This window comes from Engystomops pustulosus, chromosome 1 (assembly GCF_040894005.1).
Source record: "Engystomops pustulosus chromosome 1, aEngPut4.maternal, whole genome shotgun sequence".
In the NCBI taxonomy this organism is placed as follows: Eukaryota; Metazoa; Chordata; class Amphibia; order Anura; family Leptodactylidae; genus Engystomops; species Engystomops pustulosus.
Genome location: NC_092411.1, coordinates 157751175 through 157769191, shown reverse-complemented (window position 1 = coordinate 157769191; position 18017 = coordinate 157751175). Strand labels below are relative to the sequence as shown.

The window sequence follows — 18017 nt, the reverse complement described above, 5'->3', positions numbered from 1 at the left end:
AAGCGGGTGCTAGCGACGGGCATTTGCTTCATTATGAAGCAAATGCCCGGTGAGTATGAAGAGGGCTCAGCCCGTGAGCCCTCTTCATACTCCTCCATGCGCAGCAAGACGTAAGGTTACATGTTATTGCGCTAAGGGGTTAATGTATGAATTGACTAGATAAAGGCTGGGATGGCATCCTTGTGAGCTGCTCTAACAGGTAGTGGTGACAGAAATAGTGACACAGATCTGATGACAGGTGTCCTTTAAAGGCACAGTGTCAGCCTATGAATGTGCATAGGCTGACACTGCTAATACCCTGAAATATATCAGTATTGCAGAGTATTATCATGAACAAGCATGTCCCATGGTGGAAATAGTAAAAAAAAAAAAAAAAAAGTTTTTCAATAAAAGAATAAAGTAATAAATCAATATAAATGTCCATAATCCCCATAACATCTAAAGAGAAATATAATGCTAAAAAAAGTCTAAATCATTACACAAACCCCACATATAAAGTATCACCGCGTCCATAACAATCCGTAGAATAAAATGAAATAATTATTGAACCTGTAGGATGAACGCGATATAAAAACTTTAAAAACCTGCCAAAAATTAAGATTTTTACCTATTGAATCCCACAAAAAAAATTCTATAAAAAGTGATGAAAAAAAACATGTACTCCAGAATGATACTGTTGCAAAGTACAACATGTCCCACAAAAAACATAGAGATTTTGGGTCCATGGCCTGGAAACTCCCCAGATCTTGATCCCATTGAGAACTTGTGGTCAATCATCAAGAGACAGTAGGAAAAACAAAAACCAACAAATTGTGACAAAATGCAAGCATTGATTGTGCAGGAATGGACTGGTATCAGTCAGGATTTGGTCCAGAAGTTGATTGAGAGCTGCCAGGGAGAATTGCAGAGGTCCTGAAGAAGAAGGGTGAACACTGCAAATATTGACTTACTGCATTAGCTCATTCTAACTGTCAATAAAAGCTTTTATTACTCATAATATGATTGCACTTGTATTTCTGTATGTGATAAAAACATCTGACAAACACACATAGAAACCAGAGGGCAACAGATCATGTGAAAATATAATATTTGTGTCATTCTCAAAACTTTTGGCCATGACTGTAGAATGACCATGAAGCTTCTGGGACATCTTACTGCTTGCATACATTGCATGTCATGGAGCCAGTTTCACCTAAGAGAATGTCAAAACTGGATGTTAAAAGTATGGGACAAGAACCCGTCACATTTGGACTTAAGGAAGAACATCCCTCCAGAGGTAAAATTATATCTAATATTTGATTAGAGTAGTATTATTACAGAATCCTTCACCATAGATTATAATCCAAACAGACGCCCAAGATAGTACAGGGAGAGTAGAGGAGACACAGCAGGGGCTTTTCATACCAGTCCTTTCACATTAGTCACTGCAGCTTTTCGGCTAGCACTTCCTCTCCTCCGTCTATAGATTATACTAATACCCAGAGAAAGCTCAGAAGAAGCAGGAGAGAAGATTGGAGCCTCAGAATTGGTACTTTAGAAGTCCTTGAATCAATACAGATGGCCACCATAGTCCTAGACAGCTTCCACCATCCCTACAACTTTTCTATACTTCCATGACACTTGTGTCATGATCCACATGAATCCACAGGTGCATATACACTTTCATCTGGCTTCTGACATTGTACTAACACACTGACAGATGAGACAGATCAGAGATGCATGAGATCCATTAGATGCCTATTACAGAGTCAGCACTGCTACATCTCTGTTCTCAGTCTCACAGATTTGTGCCTGAATTCCCCTTCCCCCGGATCACTTATCTTACATAGTTTGCAGTTTGTCTGTCCTCACAATCTCCTGCCAGGATGTGAATCGGTGTATATGCCAGTGTGAGCTCCGGTGCTAGGACTGCAGGGGGCGTGGCTAGAGGCACAAGACAAGAGGGTCGACTAGGGACAACTGAAATTGTGTACAGCAGGACTGATAGAGAAAGGTTGGGCTTATATCTGTGAAATTCTGCGTTTTTGTTAATAACAGTGAATTAGAGAATGTGTTATGTTGTTGTGCTGAGTAAGAAACTTGTCTGCGTGGGAATACCCCTTTTAAGGATCTAGTGGCAAATCTCCTGTACAATCCAGTGGACTATTGAATAGAGGCGCATCTTCCACCGCAACCAAAATTTTTGGATTCTTGACCTGGATCAATGGTTGTCTCAGTGCGATGCAATGTTTTAGTATTGTACAAGATGAGTTACTTTGTAAATTTGTGGTTTCTAAAAATGAATAGTGTTCCAGCAGGACAAAAACTGAAAGTCAGGATTGTCAAACAAATTGTTGCCAGATTGGCCCTCACAATCTCCAGATCTCAACCCAATCGTACACATAGAAAAAAGTATTTAAACCCAAAGCAACCATTTTGCTGAAAAATGCTGATCAACCGTGAAGGATTTAGGTAGTGTTGAAAGGAGAATATATGACATACTAACAAAATAAATTTGAAGAAATTATGAGAAGAATCTACATAAATACATGCAAGTCAAATTTATTGTCACGGGTACTTCCGCGATCCATGTCACGGATCACAGATGTGCACTCATGTCCCTCTTTATGGCGTTGGCCCGCTGACGCGGCCCCTGACTTACCACTCCACGCTCCTGCTCCAGTCCAGGCTAGGCACCACACGCGTCCCTGCTCCCTAGGGCGCGCGCCGCGGTACTCAGAGATTTAAAGGATACAGGTGATTGGCGCTGGCCACTCCCGGGTCTGCATTTAATCCGGCAGTTCCCATCATTCCCCGACGGATCTTCAAGCCATTCCTGTGAAGAGAAAGCCCTCCTGTGTCTCCAGCGTTCCTGTGTCTCCAGCGTTCCTGTGTCTCCTGCGTTCACGTTCCTGTTCCTTGTGCCTGTCTGTTCCTGTTCCGTGTGCCTGCTCCTGTGTTCCTGCCGTGAGTCCTAGTGTTCCTTCCACGCTATTTTCCTGCTGTAACCCCGGGCTCAGACTGTCTCCTGCATTGCTACCTTGGCTGCCACCGCGGGCTCGTCGCACCTGTGGCTCGACCTGGTGGTACCCCAGCAAGACCATCCTGCTTTGCAGCGGGCTCTGGTGAAGTCCAAGTGCCACTTAGACTCTGTTCCCAGGTGTCGGCTAGTACCATCTCCCTCGGTGGTCCATAGGGTCCACAGACTCTGAATCCTGATATATATATCCAAGATGATTGAAAAACATGGTAGTCTCATATTCAAAGCCGCTACTACTACCTGGCTTCTCGGTGTATGCTGCTTGTGGATCAATATGGATTTGGGTAATATGATGACTGCCCTGGCTGGTGCTTTGCTGGAGTTGTATGAGAACCTTATTACTATGTTGTAGCCTCTTAGCTTGCTATTTCTTTCAGTCCAAACTGTGGTTAAGGAATGTTATGCTGCTTGTACGCTGACTCTATGGTAGGGAGTTGTGGTACAGAGCAGGATCTAGTTCCTGCCATTTTACAGTTTGGGGGTGGGCACACGCCTTTAGATCTCTGTTTTAGTCTCTATCATCAGAGATAGAGTTCTTAATATAAGATGATCTCCTAAGTACTCCAGATCTACCCAAGCCTTTTACTGTACGAGTGTCACAGCGGTCGGCGTCACAGAGCTGGGGGTCACAGACGGCACTTACAGAAGCATGTCGGATCTTCATTAATATCGCAGCTTACAGTTATGATCACCAGGCACTTGCTCTCTTGTTTGTTTTGCAAAGTTTTAAGCAGACTTTTTTTCATTTGGGAGAGGGGTAGTCTTATACAGTGAGTATATACCAAATTCTATATTTTTAGGGCAGAAGTTGGGGGTCGTCTTATACGCCGGCATATACGGTACTTTTATATCTATCTGTAAAAATAAGCCACTTTCTGTTTATTTCAGTTATTTAATAAAAGAAAGCTCAGATGTTTTAGCTGATTAAATGATAGTGACTGTGAAATAAATACTGCATCCATCTGTTATATAATATAGTCTTGCCTACCTTCAGTTAGGCTTCTCAAATTTTTAATGGTATGATAGAAGGGTGTCAATCATGTATATTTAAATTGTCTTGCATCATTGTGCTTGCATACAACTGCATTTGACTCCGTTGATAGAAAAGAAATAAAAAAACATTCTAGAGTAGCAATAGGGATGCCAAGGATAATGATAGGAGGTTTTTCCTCACATGCAGGCTCCCTGCAGACCCACGTGTTCACAGGCTGCAAAAAATTGTGCCAAAGTTACTTGTTTTTTTTTACCCGACGTTTACTCACCGATGACAATAGAATAAGACTGCCCAAGCAGCAGACTTAGAGTAGGTCCTATTCCTGTCCTTCTTTTGTGGCCCAGGCCGTCGGCTCATACACGGGGCAATGGAATCCATATATACCAAGCTCCAGGCTTCTCTGCAGTCACTTTCCCTTGGACCTTGTGTATAATAAGGCGGTTGATGGCTTGGTCAAGTAGCAGAATTTTTTATTTATTAAATTATTTTATACTGTTCCCTTATAAAGAATGGCTGGACAATTATACAAGCTCTTTTACCTCTTGTGTCACTCGCTTCATCCTCATAGAATGTAAGCTCTTGTGAGCAGGGCCCTCATTTCTATTGTTCCATATAAATGTTTATACTCTGTAATGTAATATCATATTTGTATATGTCCCATATAATGTGTAAAGCGCTATGGAATTTGATGGCGCTATATAAATAAAGATTATTATTTTTATTATGAACCCATCGAAGATAATTGGGACAAGTGCTAGCCACAGTACTTGTAATATTGTAATGGCACTTCACAATATGGCACTACTAGACGGTCATTCTATACATTCACTATGGCAAAGCAGAATCCACCAGTGTAATATAATTAATGGTTTCTTCATCCTACTAATGTTCATAGAAAATCCTATAGTTGAATTTGTATGTAAGTCGGAAATGTATATTTTATAATTTTAACCCCAACCAAATTTTTTTTGGTCTCTGTGACAATTGGATTTAAAAAATGTTGGATTGTCATAAGAACCAGGTTTAACAATAAAACTTATTTGCAAACACATTTAATAACTGTTATAGATGTTCATTGAAGCCTGGGGCTAAAGTACAGTGAATTACCAACATCCAGAGGTCCGTTTGTAACTAGGGGTCTCCTGTAAGTCGGGTGTTCTTAAGTAGGGGACCACCTGTATTCTTAAAAGGAGTTTTCTATGAGTTGGCACTGATTGTGTATCCAAAGGATACTGGGCCCCTGCCCCTACTAATCCTGCCTCTCGCTCATTTCTGCATTGATGACAAAGGCCTATTTTTCAAAACCAGCATGTGTCACTTGTCCGGTAATAACTTTAGAACTAATTCTGATCTGGACTGTTAGAGCAGGGGCCCTGCTGTCATATGACTGCCAAGTCATTGGCTGAACTTGGATTAGGACAATGGAAAAGACAAGTCGGCCTAGCCCAAAGCCCCTTAGTGACCGAAGTAGAAACTCGTATGGGGTTAAGTGTTCAGCATTGCTTACAGAGCAGTAGGCAGTTAACCAACTAAAACAACAAATAGAAAAATGTCACATCTTACCACATAAAGAGTTGAGAAAAAGAAGATGTTGGTTTTAGGGTTGAATCAGGAATGACGGCATGTGTAATTTAACTTGACAATTGGGGTGGAGAATTTTATAGGTCCATCTTCTGTGCTCCTCCTACATGTAGATTGCATTGGTTATTAAGATTACAACTTTGATCTTTTGCCAGAACCTTCCAGGAGAGATTTCTCTTTCTGGCAGCGCAGACACGCCTGTCAGGTCTTGACGTCTTAACACAGACTGATTTCCATCTGAAATAAAAAACTCTTTCTTCTAATGACAGTGATAGTCACATTGTGTAGCCAGGGGGCCAAATCAGATAAATGCTCTAGTAAGGGAAATGAAGAGGGTCTAGAACATACTGTACTGTTCAGACTATTTTCTCACATGTTCTTATAAGATCACCCATATCTTCTAATGGTGCTTATATGATGGAATGTCCTACCTCCTGACATGGGGTGTTTGGAGGAATTTAGAGAAGAATAGATGTAATAATAATCAATGCACAATTACTGTTTAAATAGTACAGTACATGACTTCAGGATGTAGCTGGGGAGGCAGTTTTGATCCAAATACCCCAGTGTTTAATGGGTGTTGGGGCCTATCTTTTAGGCTACGTCTGGAACATGGCTTCCATCTTGAAAACCACCACATAGGTTCAGGGTCAGGATTTTCCAATGGAAGGTGATACGGTATTTTTCGGACTATAAGACGCTTCTTACTATAGGGCCCACCCAAGATTTAGGCTTCCAAAAAAGGAAAAATATATTTTGCTCCAATTAAAATATCCCTGTTTGTCGCACTAAAGCACAGCACACACAGCTCTGCTTCATCCATACAGTTACACACTTAGCTCTGCATCATCCATACAGTTACACACACAGCTTTGCATCATCCATACAGTTAAAAACGAAAACATACACTAACCCAGTAGATGGTTCTACCTACACGATTAAATACCATCTAAATTGTAAAAGCACAGCTGTGATATACGTGGCACAATGTACCTGCCCACGATGGTATGTGGGCAAGACGATCCAACAGCTCCGCAGGAGAATATCTAGTCACATCAGCTCCATCACGACAGGGAAGGATACCCCGATCTCCAGACATGTGAGACTGCATCATGAAGGAGATGCCAATGTCCTGCGTTTCTGGGCCATAGATCAGGTCCGATCGGGACCCCGACAGGGAAACATCGACCATAAGCTTCTACAGTTGGAAGCCAGATGGATCCACCGACTTAAATCCCTGAGCCCATCGGGCCTGAATGAAGGCTTTACCTTCGCAGCATTTCTCTAAGGGGCCACTTATGTGCATCTTTATCTTCTTCATTTTTTTCAAGGGAAAAAAAAAAGGAAAAGGAAGGAAAAAAAAAAAAAATTTTTTTTTTTTTTTTAAGTTTTTTTTTTTTTTTTTAAAGGTTTTTTTTTTTTTTTTTTTTTTTTTTTTTGTCTTTATTAGAAGTGGTATTGTATACCTCATCACTTCTTAAAGGATGGATATTCATTACTTGGTGTGCCAACCAAGAATTCTATACCCATATACCCCTCCCCCTCTATGCACCATTTTACTGACCTAGGATATTATATGGGAAATGCTCAGAAGTATACCTACCTAACCTAGCGGATGGGTGCATTTTGCCTGATCTCCACCGTGGCGTTTGTGGACAGAGTGCCTGAGCGTGCGCAGTCAGCTCTATTGCTGACAGCATCTCTCCGCCGGCCGTACTCCGGAGGCAAAGTACCTGGGCATGCGCAGTCGTCTTCACCGCTGAATCAACACTGCCGAACCTGTCATGCGCACACTCGCTCGCAGGGATTGGTGAGTGTCATCGCCAGCTGTCTGAGGTAGCACCACCCCTGGCCCCGCTCCATTGGCACGGATTTCGGCTCCACCCACCTCTGTTACACTTCAATCACTTTAGAAAAGTAGGTGGCGGCGAGCAACCGCCTCACCCATAGGTCAAATACCCTCAGAGGGGAGGGGCTAAGATCTTTATATACCCGGCGAGACAGCGCCGCCGATTAGTATTAGCCCGACCCCTGATGAAGCCAGGTCACTGGCGAAACATGTCGGGGGGCTAATTTCTTTTCTTATTTTAAATTGCAGTGGTCCTATCTAGGGGTGGTACCTTGGTTTTGTAGGCTGGATAGACTTAGGGTCTTGTGGGCTGTGGATACCGCAATAGATTCCTGTATAAGTCTGGGATCTCACTGATCCCATACCACAGGAATCAACGCTTGGGTTTAAATGATAATAACCCATAGCGTTCAGGTTTGTATATCTGCCATACTAGCTATCACTACCCGAGTCCAGCCCACTCCGATGTTACTATATACACAGATCTACGATCCTATACCCTAAGGCCACCTCATTTAGGACACTTGTGCTTTTAAATCACGAATTCTGTTTTGAGCACCAAGTATCTATTCATACCCTATATTATATACTTTAGCTCATAAATAAAAGTTAAGTTTTAATCGCCACTCCTTATTGTCAGGATATGGGCTCCTTTGTGCCGCCCTAGGGCGGTTTTTGTATCTCTTTCCAGTAACAAACCCTGCCTGACAATTGGTCCAATTCCTTTTAGTAAAATCCATACAGTTACACACACAGCTCAGCAATACACATAGAACGCCCCTCTTGTCCTTCTTACTGTGTCCCAGCGCAGCATGTCCCCATTCTCGGCAGTATTTGGTGATGTAAGAAGCATGTGATCAAAAATAAAAATAAAATAGCATGTGATCAGTCACATGATTCTGACATCACCCAATTTCCATTACAGCGGTCAGGAGGGTCTGGCAGTGCTGGATCCTCCTGACCTTCGGTCTATAAGACGCAGGCACTTTTTAGCAAGATTTTTTCTTGCTAAAAAGTGCGTCTTATAGTCCAAAAAATATAATAAATTAGCAGTACAAAAAAGACCAGAATTGTCACAAAAGTTGTTTGTTGCAATCCTATTTCCAATATCTGTTGTATGTCAAAATTTACAGAGATTCTCCATAGATTCTCATGGGATCCAGCACCTTCAGCTCTTTGTTAGCACAGTGGACAACACCTATAGCTTGTTTTGATGATTTTTTGTTTTCGTTTAATGAGATCTTATTATATAGGGTAAGTTAAAGTGGTTTTCCAAGATTTAGAAAAAATAGTGGTCGGGATGGGGGCTGCATAAATAAACATGTACATCCCTCCTGTTGTCCCGGCTGTGGTCCCTCCGTGCCGTGCCCCTGCTTGTTAACAGGGGAAGCTCTGATCTGACAGCTTCCAGGCTGCTGGGTTGATATATATTTATTTATGAACTCCCATGACCCCCTCCCCCCCCCCCCCCAGACACCTCGCTATTTTTTTCTAACTTTGGGACAACCATTTTAATGTAGATATTTAATACATTTTAAAAAATACATAATAGAACGTCTTGTGTTGCACTAAGAGGCTCCCTTCACACAAGGGTTGCAGAGATTGATCAGAGTTTGGTCAGTGAAAAACTGGCATTTTCTATCAAATTTCAGTGGGTCATTTTTTTTTTATCAGTTTTTACTGCCTTTTTAATGATTGTGTACTATATTTTCTATGTGCGTTTCTGATGCATCCCTATGGATGTGTGTGTGTAAAAAAATTGAATGTCTGACAAAAAATGGGTCTAGTGCAAGTTCCACATTTCAGAAACATGTGCAAAACACGTGTGAAAAATGTTTATGTGAAAGGGGCTTAATGATTGCATACTAAAGGGGTTGCATGGCTGGCTGCAGAAATTGTCCACCACAATGTACATTAACAAAAATGTTCACATACAGTAATTTAATGTTGTTAGCAATTCCTGCTTATTAGTTCACTAAGTAGTTTGTAGGACAGAACCGGGCTCATTTACTTACCCGGTCGCGATCCAGTGGCGTGTCCTCCGACGAGGATTCGGGTCTTCCGGCGATTCACTAAGGTCGTGCGCCCGATGTCCACCAGGTGTCGCTGCTGCGCCGAGGTTCGCCGGAGTCGCCAACCTATTCCTGGTGCTTGTGAATGATTGATTTTGCGACACAATTTGTTTTTTAAATTCCGCAGTTTTACCGAATCCGTTGCGTTTTCCAACGGCCACGCCACCCGATTTCTGTTGCGTGAAAGCCGGCGCGATTGTGCCGAAATCCCATCGCATGCGCCAAAATTCCCTACGGAATTTGGCGCAAAACGGAAAAATTCGGGAAACCCGACGAAAGTGCGCCGTGGAGCCCTTAGTAAATGAGCCCCAACATGTTTATACTTACCGATTTCCCCAGTAACGACCGGGGGCTTGCTGTTGCTTAATTCGCACATGCGTGGCTACGTTTCCCTCTACGGGGAACTCCAATCGCAGGTATTAAACTTTTAAATGCCACGGGAATCGCGACCACAGAATTTTAAGGGCTGCAAGGATATTCGCCTTGCTCGATCAACGTCCCCCCACAGTGTTTTCGGGGGGTGGGGGGGTGGGGGGGGGATCGTTGCTATGGCAACCCTGGGCTCCGAGCCAAGATCTTGGGTCTGTCCATATTAAATACCTGTAAAGTCCTGTTATGTATGTGACATTAGAGGCACAGTAGCTTAAGCTTAATCTACTGTGCTAATACGTATAAACAAAGTTTTACATGAAAATAGACTAATAAATCAATCAAAGAGCCACCAAAGACCTGTTACTTATTATAAAAACCCCACATATGTAGTATCGCCACGTCTGTAATGACCCGTACAATAAAACAAAATCATTATTATACTTGCAAGCCGTAAAAAAAATAACAAAAATGATAATTTTGACATACAGTATATACTCTTGTATAAGCAAAAATGTATTGAAAAACCTCATTTCCGCTTATGCACAAGTGAATAAAAGAAAAAAAACTTACATACTAACCCTCCAGTGCCCCGATGCTCAGCGCGGCTCCTCTTTTGTCTTCTCTATGCTGTATTAGCCGGCAGAGACGCGCCCTTGCAATCTGCCGGTCGGCGCACACTATGACATCATCAGAGGCACGCGCCGGGCGGCAGATTGCAAGGGAGCGTGGATGCAGCTCTACCAGCTGTTACAGCAAAGAGAAGAAAGAAGAGGTGCCGCTGGGACATGGGGAATGGCTGGTTGTATACTACATGGGGGCTGGCTGGCTGGTTGTATACTACATGGGGGCTGGCTGGCTGTCCCTGTACTCAGGAGGAATTGTATAACAAATTTTAAGATGGGTTTTCTCTTTTTATCTTTTGTGAACATGTAAATTGTAGGGTTAAATGAACGTATTACCGAAAAAATCGTACCATTCTAAATTTCACCTCAATTTTGATATACCGTATATACTCGAGTATAAGCCAAGGCCCCTAATTTTGCCACCAAAAACTGGGAAAACCTAATGACTCGAGTATAAGCCGAGGGTGGGAAATGCATTGGGCACAGCCTCCCAGTATATTGCCAGCCAGCCCCCTTAACTATACAGCCAGCCCCCTTAAGTATATAGCCAGTCCCCTGTAGTATACAGCCAGCCCTCAGTAGTATATATAGCCAGCCAGCCCTCAGTAGTATATATACTTTCCTCCACCTAATGCATCCCTCCCATCAGGCCTAACAGTCACAATCCATGGCTCCAAACTTTCACCAGTCCACAAAGTTCGCTGCCTTGGAGTCACTTTTGAGTCTGCCTTATGCTTTAATTCTCACCTCCTGTCCCTTACTACAACCTGCCACCTCAGTCTCTAAAACATAACTCACATCCAACCGTTCCTCAACCTAAAGTTTACAAAATTGCTAATTCATGCCCTCATCATTTCCCGCTTGGACTACTGCAATATTGTTCTCTGTGGTCTCCCAGCTAACTGTCTAACGCCCCTCCAATCTATCCTTAACTCTGCTGCCGGGCTACACCATCCCTCTTCTCGCTTCTCTGCCAGTCTCTTCACTGGTTACCCATTGTACAACAAATTCAGTTTAAAATTAACTGACTTAGAAAGCCGCCCACAACCTGTCCCCTCCATATATCTATGAACTAATCAGCCTATACCGCCCTACAAATAATCTCTGTTCTTCACAGGAACTTCTGCTTCAATCTATTACCATCCGTTGTTCTCACAACCGTCTCCAGGACTTCTGCCATGCATCTCCCATACTCTGTACTCTGGAACTCTCTACTAAAATGTGTCAGACTGTCCCCCACTTTCCAAACCTTAACCTGAAAACCCACCTGTTCAAGATGTGTGTGCCTACAACACACTTTAACTGCTCTGCTCCCTCACCTTGTGTCTCTATCTACCCTCCCGTATTGATTGGGAACCCTCACGCTCAGGGTCCTCCTCCCACTTGTTCCAGATCTCTGTAGTTTTGGTATTTGCATTTGTACTTGTCTTTTGGTAATGTCTGTGAATCCCTTCTTGATTGTACAGCACCATGAAATCCTATGTGAGATCTCTTCAATATACAACTTCATTAAAACAGAAGCCTGCTACACAAGGTATTGTGTCCCTGAAAACAAGGACCAGCCAGAAGATTAACACCCAGGGCATCGGAGAGTTAGCTTCTACTGCAAGCCATCTTTGTATGTGGTTGTTGTTCCCAGATAGTTTAGAAAGAATTGCTCTCACATTTTTAGATTTATACTAACTTTTGTTTTTTGTTGTTTTACTGCCCTAAAACCTAGGTTAGTTAATATAAATATCTCATCAGAATTCAAAGCATGTTTTTATAAATCCCTTCTGTTATTTTTTGCCATTTTTATTTTGTCTGTTACTTCTTTAGTAACTGATGTTAGTAATATATCTGAGAATGTATGCAACGTTTGCCACCTTATGAACAGCAACATTGTCAAATTGTCCTTATATGTCCTGTCTTTTCAGTCTGCATATTACACCTTACCCAGCCCAAATTCTTTTGCTCTGCTAGAGCTATCTAGAAGAAACTGGCTTGTTGTTGGCTTGTTTTGTTTCCTTGCTTTAATCCTAAACTATGTGTATGTAGCAAATCTATCATTCGCTGGGTTCAGACAGAATGTATTTTTCCATAATGAAAGGTTAATGCTAATGCTGTGTTTACAAGCTTGCTTGTTGAAATGAATGTATTATAGGATATGTAATTACTAATGGGGTATTCTCATCTGGACATTGACATTGAATTGAATTATATATATCAAAACTATGAATGAACACATGTGGAATTAAATATATGTCTTTAATATACTTAAAGGGGATATTGAGGATGGGCTGGGACAGGCTTTTTAAAAATAATATACGTGTACTCACCTCCTCTGGCACTGCTGATGTCTCGTGCCGTGGTCCATCTGAACCATGCCCCTGTTTGTGTACAGGGGCGCACAGGGAGCTTCTGGACTGCTGGGAGCTCGCATCCGACATCATCTCCTTGCGCCCTACAATGCTGAGAGATGGGGGTGGATGGGAGTGGCCAGGTGCGTGGTAAACAAAAAGGGGCACGGTTTAGACAAATTACAGCGCAGCAGCTTCGAAAAAGGTGAGTATGCGTTTATTATTTTTAAAAAGCCTAATGTATTTATAACCCCTTTAACAAAAAAAAAGTGTGAAACAACTGAAAATTTGTCTTATATTCTAGGTTCTTCAAGTAGCCACCTTTTGTTTTGATTACTGCTTTGCACACTCTTGGCATTCTCTTGATGAACTTCAAGAGGTAGTCACCAGAAAAGGTTTTCACATCACAGGCGTGCTCAGGTTTATTGAGTGGGATTTCTTCCCTTATAAATGGGGTTGTGCAGATGTCACATCGATACACAGCTGATAGTCCTATTGAATAGACTGTTAGAATTTGTATTATGGCTAGAAAAGCAGCTAAGTAAAGAAAAACAAGTGAAGAAATGAAGTTCAATCAGTTCAAAAAATCGGGAAAACTTTGAAAGTGTCCCCGAGTGCAGTTGCAAAAACCTGCACTTGACCAAGTGTCACCTCTGCTGCGGAGGTCACCAGCCGAGTCACCAGCCTCATAAATCGCTGGTTAACAGCAGCTCCGATAAGAGACCAGGTCAATGCCACAGAGAGTTCTAGCAGGCACATCTCTACACCAACTGTTAAGAGGAGACTGTGTGCAGCAGCCTTCATGGTAAAATAGTGCTAAGAAACCACCTCTAAGGACAGGCAATAAGCAGAAGAGACATGTTTGGGCTAAAGAACAAGAGAAATGGACATTAGAGCAGTGGAAATCTGTGTTTTGGTCCGAAGAGTAAAAATTTGACATCTTTGGTTCAAACCACCTTGTCTTTGTGCAACGCAGGAAAGGTGAACAAATGGACTCTACATGCCTGGTGCCCACCGTGAAGCATGGAGGAGGAGGTGTGATGGTGTGGGGGTGCTTTGCTGGTGACACTGTTAGGGATTTATTCAAAATTGAAGGGATACTGAACCAGCATGGTTACCACAGCATCTTGCAGCGGCATGCTATTGCATCCGGTTTGTATTTAGTTGGACCATCATTTTTCAACAGGACAATGACCCCAAACGCACCTTCAGACTGTGTAAGGGCAATTTGACCAAGAAGGAGAGTTATGGAGTGCTACGCTTAATGACTTGGCCTCCACAGTCACCAGACCTGAACCCAATCAAAATGGTTTGGGTTGAGCTGGACCGCAAAGTGAAGGCAAAAGGGACAACAAGTGCTAAGCATCTCTGGGAACTCCTTCAAGACTGTTGGAAGACCATCTCAGTTGACTGTCTTGAAGCTCATGAAGAGAATGCCGAGAGTGTGCAAAGCAGTAATCAAAGCAAAAGAATATAACCTAGAATATAAGACATATTTTTTTAGTTGTTTCACACTTTTTTGTTACATATATAATTCCACATGTGTTAATTCATAGTTTTGATATATATACTAGCTGTAGCTCCTGGCGTTGCCCGGGATAGTAAATAACTGCTCTTAGCTGTAACAAAATAGAATGGGTTAACAAAAATATTTTATATGTATCTATAGACTGTCTCGGGCACTCTCATTCCAGTGACCGTGTGTCTCGGGCACTCTCATTCCAGTGACCGTGTGTCTCGGGCACTCTCATTCCAGTGACCGAGTGTCTCGGGCACTCTCATTCCAGTGACCGTGTGTCTCGGGCACTCTCATTCCAGTGACCGTGTGTCTCGGGCACTCTCATTCCAGTGACCGTGTGTCTCGGGCACTCTCATTCCGGTGACCGTGAGTCACGGGCACTCTCATTCCGGTGACCGTGTGTCTCGGGCACTCTCATACGAGTGACTGTCTGCCTCGGGCACTCTCATTCGAGTGACTGCCTGCCTCGGGCACTCTCATTCGAGTGACTGCCTCGGGCACTCTCATTCGAGTGACTGTCTGCCTCGGGCACTCTCATTCGAGTGACTGTCTGCCTCGGGCACTCTCATTCAAGTGACTGTCTGCCTCGGGCACTCTCATTCGAGTGACTGTCTGCCTCGGGCACTCTCATTCGAGTGACTGTCTGCCTCGGGCACTCTCATTCGAGTGACTGTCTGCCTCGGGCACTCTCATTCGAGTGACTGTCTGCCTCGGGCACTCTCATTCGAGTGACTGTCTGCCTCGGGCACTCTCTTTCCGGCGTCTGTCAGTGTGGGGCATTCTCATTACAGCGACTGTCAGTGTGGGGCATTCTCATTACAGCGACTGTCGGTGTGGGGCATTCTCATTCCGGCGACTGTCTGTGTCTCTGACTGTCACTTTGTATATGGAGAGATTTATCAGAAGTGTCTGAGGGCAGAACTGCTCTAGTTGCCCATGGAAACCAATCAGAGATCAAGTTTAATTTTTGCACAGCTGTTTATAAAATTAAAGTTGATCTCTGATTGGTTTCCATGGGAAACTAACAATTTTACCTCAGACATTTCTGATAAATCTTCCCCTATCTCTTTATCCCTATCCAGCTTACCTCACACATAAGTGTCTTATACTCATTGCCTGTAGTAACCAATAGTAACCAGAGGTCATATTAATGACCTGTGGCAGAACAGCAACCAATCACGGTTTAGCTTCCACCTGCCACAGCAGCAGCAGACAATGGCCCTGTAATATGGTGGGTTATAAGTGGATATATATATATACACATTTATTCAAATGGACATTATAATTTATCATAAATGTAGCCATATGGACTGTTGTCCTTGGGTACAACCATTGGTGATTGCACAAAGAAACAAATAGTATTTGCATAATAAATGTCAGGGAATAACTACATGTCCTGCAACCTCCCTGTGGCAATGAACACTGAATCAAAGAGGTCAGGTAGAGCCCATTAGCTCATGTATGGCCACCTCTTCCATGGTGCAAGAGTGGTCATATCCAAGGACAGTTATCTCGTTCCTAAGACACATCAGAGCTACATGCATAGGAAATTATGGGTACATTTTTTAATAGCATGCAATTTTGAAGAAATATATATATATGGCAGATGTATTACATTAAATGGGAATGCCCAGATGAGCATACCCCTTTAAATATTACCTAACGTGGGATTCATATTTTTTTATTTTTTCATAAATTACCAAAAAAGTTGTTTTGCCATAATAGACACTTTATCCCTATTTTAATCAATGTCTGATTGCTGGGTGTATGACCCCTCGTACCGCCAGCGATTGCAAAAATGATGGACCATACTGAATTGATCACAGCGACCTATGGCACATGCTTCTATGGGATAAATTCCTGATTGATGGCTGTCTACCTCTTAGGGCTCCCTATAATCTGAATAAAACAGAAGGGGGCTGTAATTGTTGTGCCCGTTCAAGCCTCATCTCCATCCTACCACACACTGATGAAAATAATGATGACTGCCTTCACCTCCAGCAGGAATAGGGCCTGTTTTTTTATGCACATAAATGGGGACATGTGCTAGCACATGATGGCTTACTTTGAGTCATGTATATGGGTGCATTGAAGTTAATGCTTCATTGTGCCACCAGCAGAAAGGATAGATCGAACACATGGACAAAAACAATGTTTGTGTGCATGTAGCCTAACCAATATGGAGGATGAGATTGCACTCCACTAGTCGTCCAATAGGGTCTACATGTCAATAAGTTCCGGTGCCCACAGCTACTGGTTCTTGTTGCCAGGTCTCCAAAGAATCCAAACTGACCAAAGGCAGCAGCCCTCCTTAGAAGTCTGGTGGAAGCAAAGATGTGATCTTTATTCAAACAACACATGAGGAAAGAGAAGATGCAAACTCCAGGCAGATAAGTTATCAGAAAACACATATCTGTGTGAGCATCTGCCTGTCATGCCTCTGTGTGATAGGTATCTTGTGCATCTCATCTTCTCTGGTCTTATTCATATTTAAGTTCTATTTATGAGAAACTCCCCACAAAGTACCACATTTTTAAATTGCATCTCTCAAATTATCCAAAACTGCCCTTAAACTTGTTAACTGTTTAAGCATCGAACATGCAATAAAACAAAATGGGAGTTCTAAATTGGATTGTTTGGTGATTTTCACTGTTTTAATATATGTGGGAGTTTTATAATATATGCGGCATTTAGGGGACTACTTTTTAAAAGAATTTTTACTGTCCCACTCTTCAACTTGAACAAGAGATCATCTGATCACTTGTTCAAACTAATTCGCTGCAATACTGATGTATGGCGGTGTATTAGAGTAGCCAGCCCATGTAGATGCATAGGTTGACAGGCGAAGTGACAGATCCTGTCCAGGGCGTCTTTCATCAGACCCTGGGGCTGCCACGGAGACTATCAGCACCGCCCTTGAACCTGGCGTGCAGGGGGTGGAGATCAAGGTGAGGGCAGGTGAGGAAATTCCTATAGACGCCACGGTCATGTTGGACTGTGTTGCCTGGAGCCGGGATCACAACCAATGTGATCACGGCTGTCGCATAAAGATGGGCTCCTTCGCTCTACCACCATTTACAGTGCGTGAAGTACCCGCCAACTGGGACATGCATTTCTGTCCATGGTTGTTTTTTGTCTTAGACACCATATAGCCTAGAAAGCATGTTATTTATGTTCTATTACGGTGATATCCCATTTACCATATCTCTTCTTTATGTTTGAATAACTTTGCTGAATAAAAACATATTTGGATAAAAAAATCGCATTCATAATTTTTTTTAAAATGAGCTGTATTAAAGCTTATTTTTTGTGTGAAGAGTTATACTTTTTATTGGAATCATTGTGGCCTAAATGATAACTTTTTACTGTTTTTTTTTTTTTTTTTTTTGCATAATCATTTATAACTTTTTTTTTTTTACGGTATTCCCTGTACTGGTTTAGTAATTTTATTTCATTGCACAGGTTGTTACGGACATGGCAATATGTTATATGTGCCGTTTATGTTGTGATTTTCACTTTTTTTTTATATGTAGCACTTTGCCAATTTATAAAGCATTTAGGGGACTTTTATTTTTTTTATTTGTATATTTTTTTTTAACATTTTTTTTTTTACAATTTGTGACTGCCCCACTCTGGGACTTGAACAAGC

The 18017-nt window shown here is 42.3% G+C and overlaps 1 protein-coding gene across 5 annotated transcripts in view; it reads left to right on the top strand.

Annotated features, from left to right (window-relative positions):
• Positions 1-18017, top strand: part of JSRP1 (junctional sarcoplasmic reticulum protein 1) — a 79603-nt gene that overhangs the window by 22079 nt on the left and 39507 nt on the right. The gene's annotated exons all lie outside the window — the stretch shown is intronic.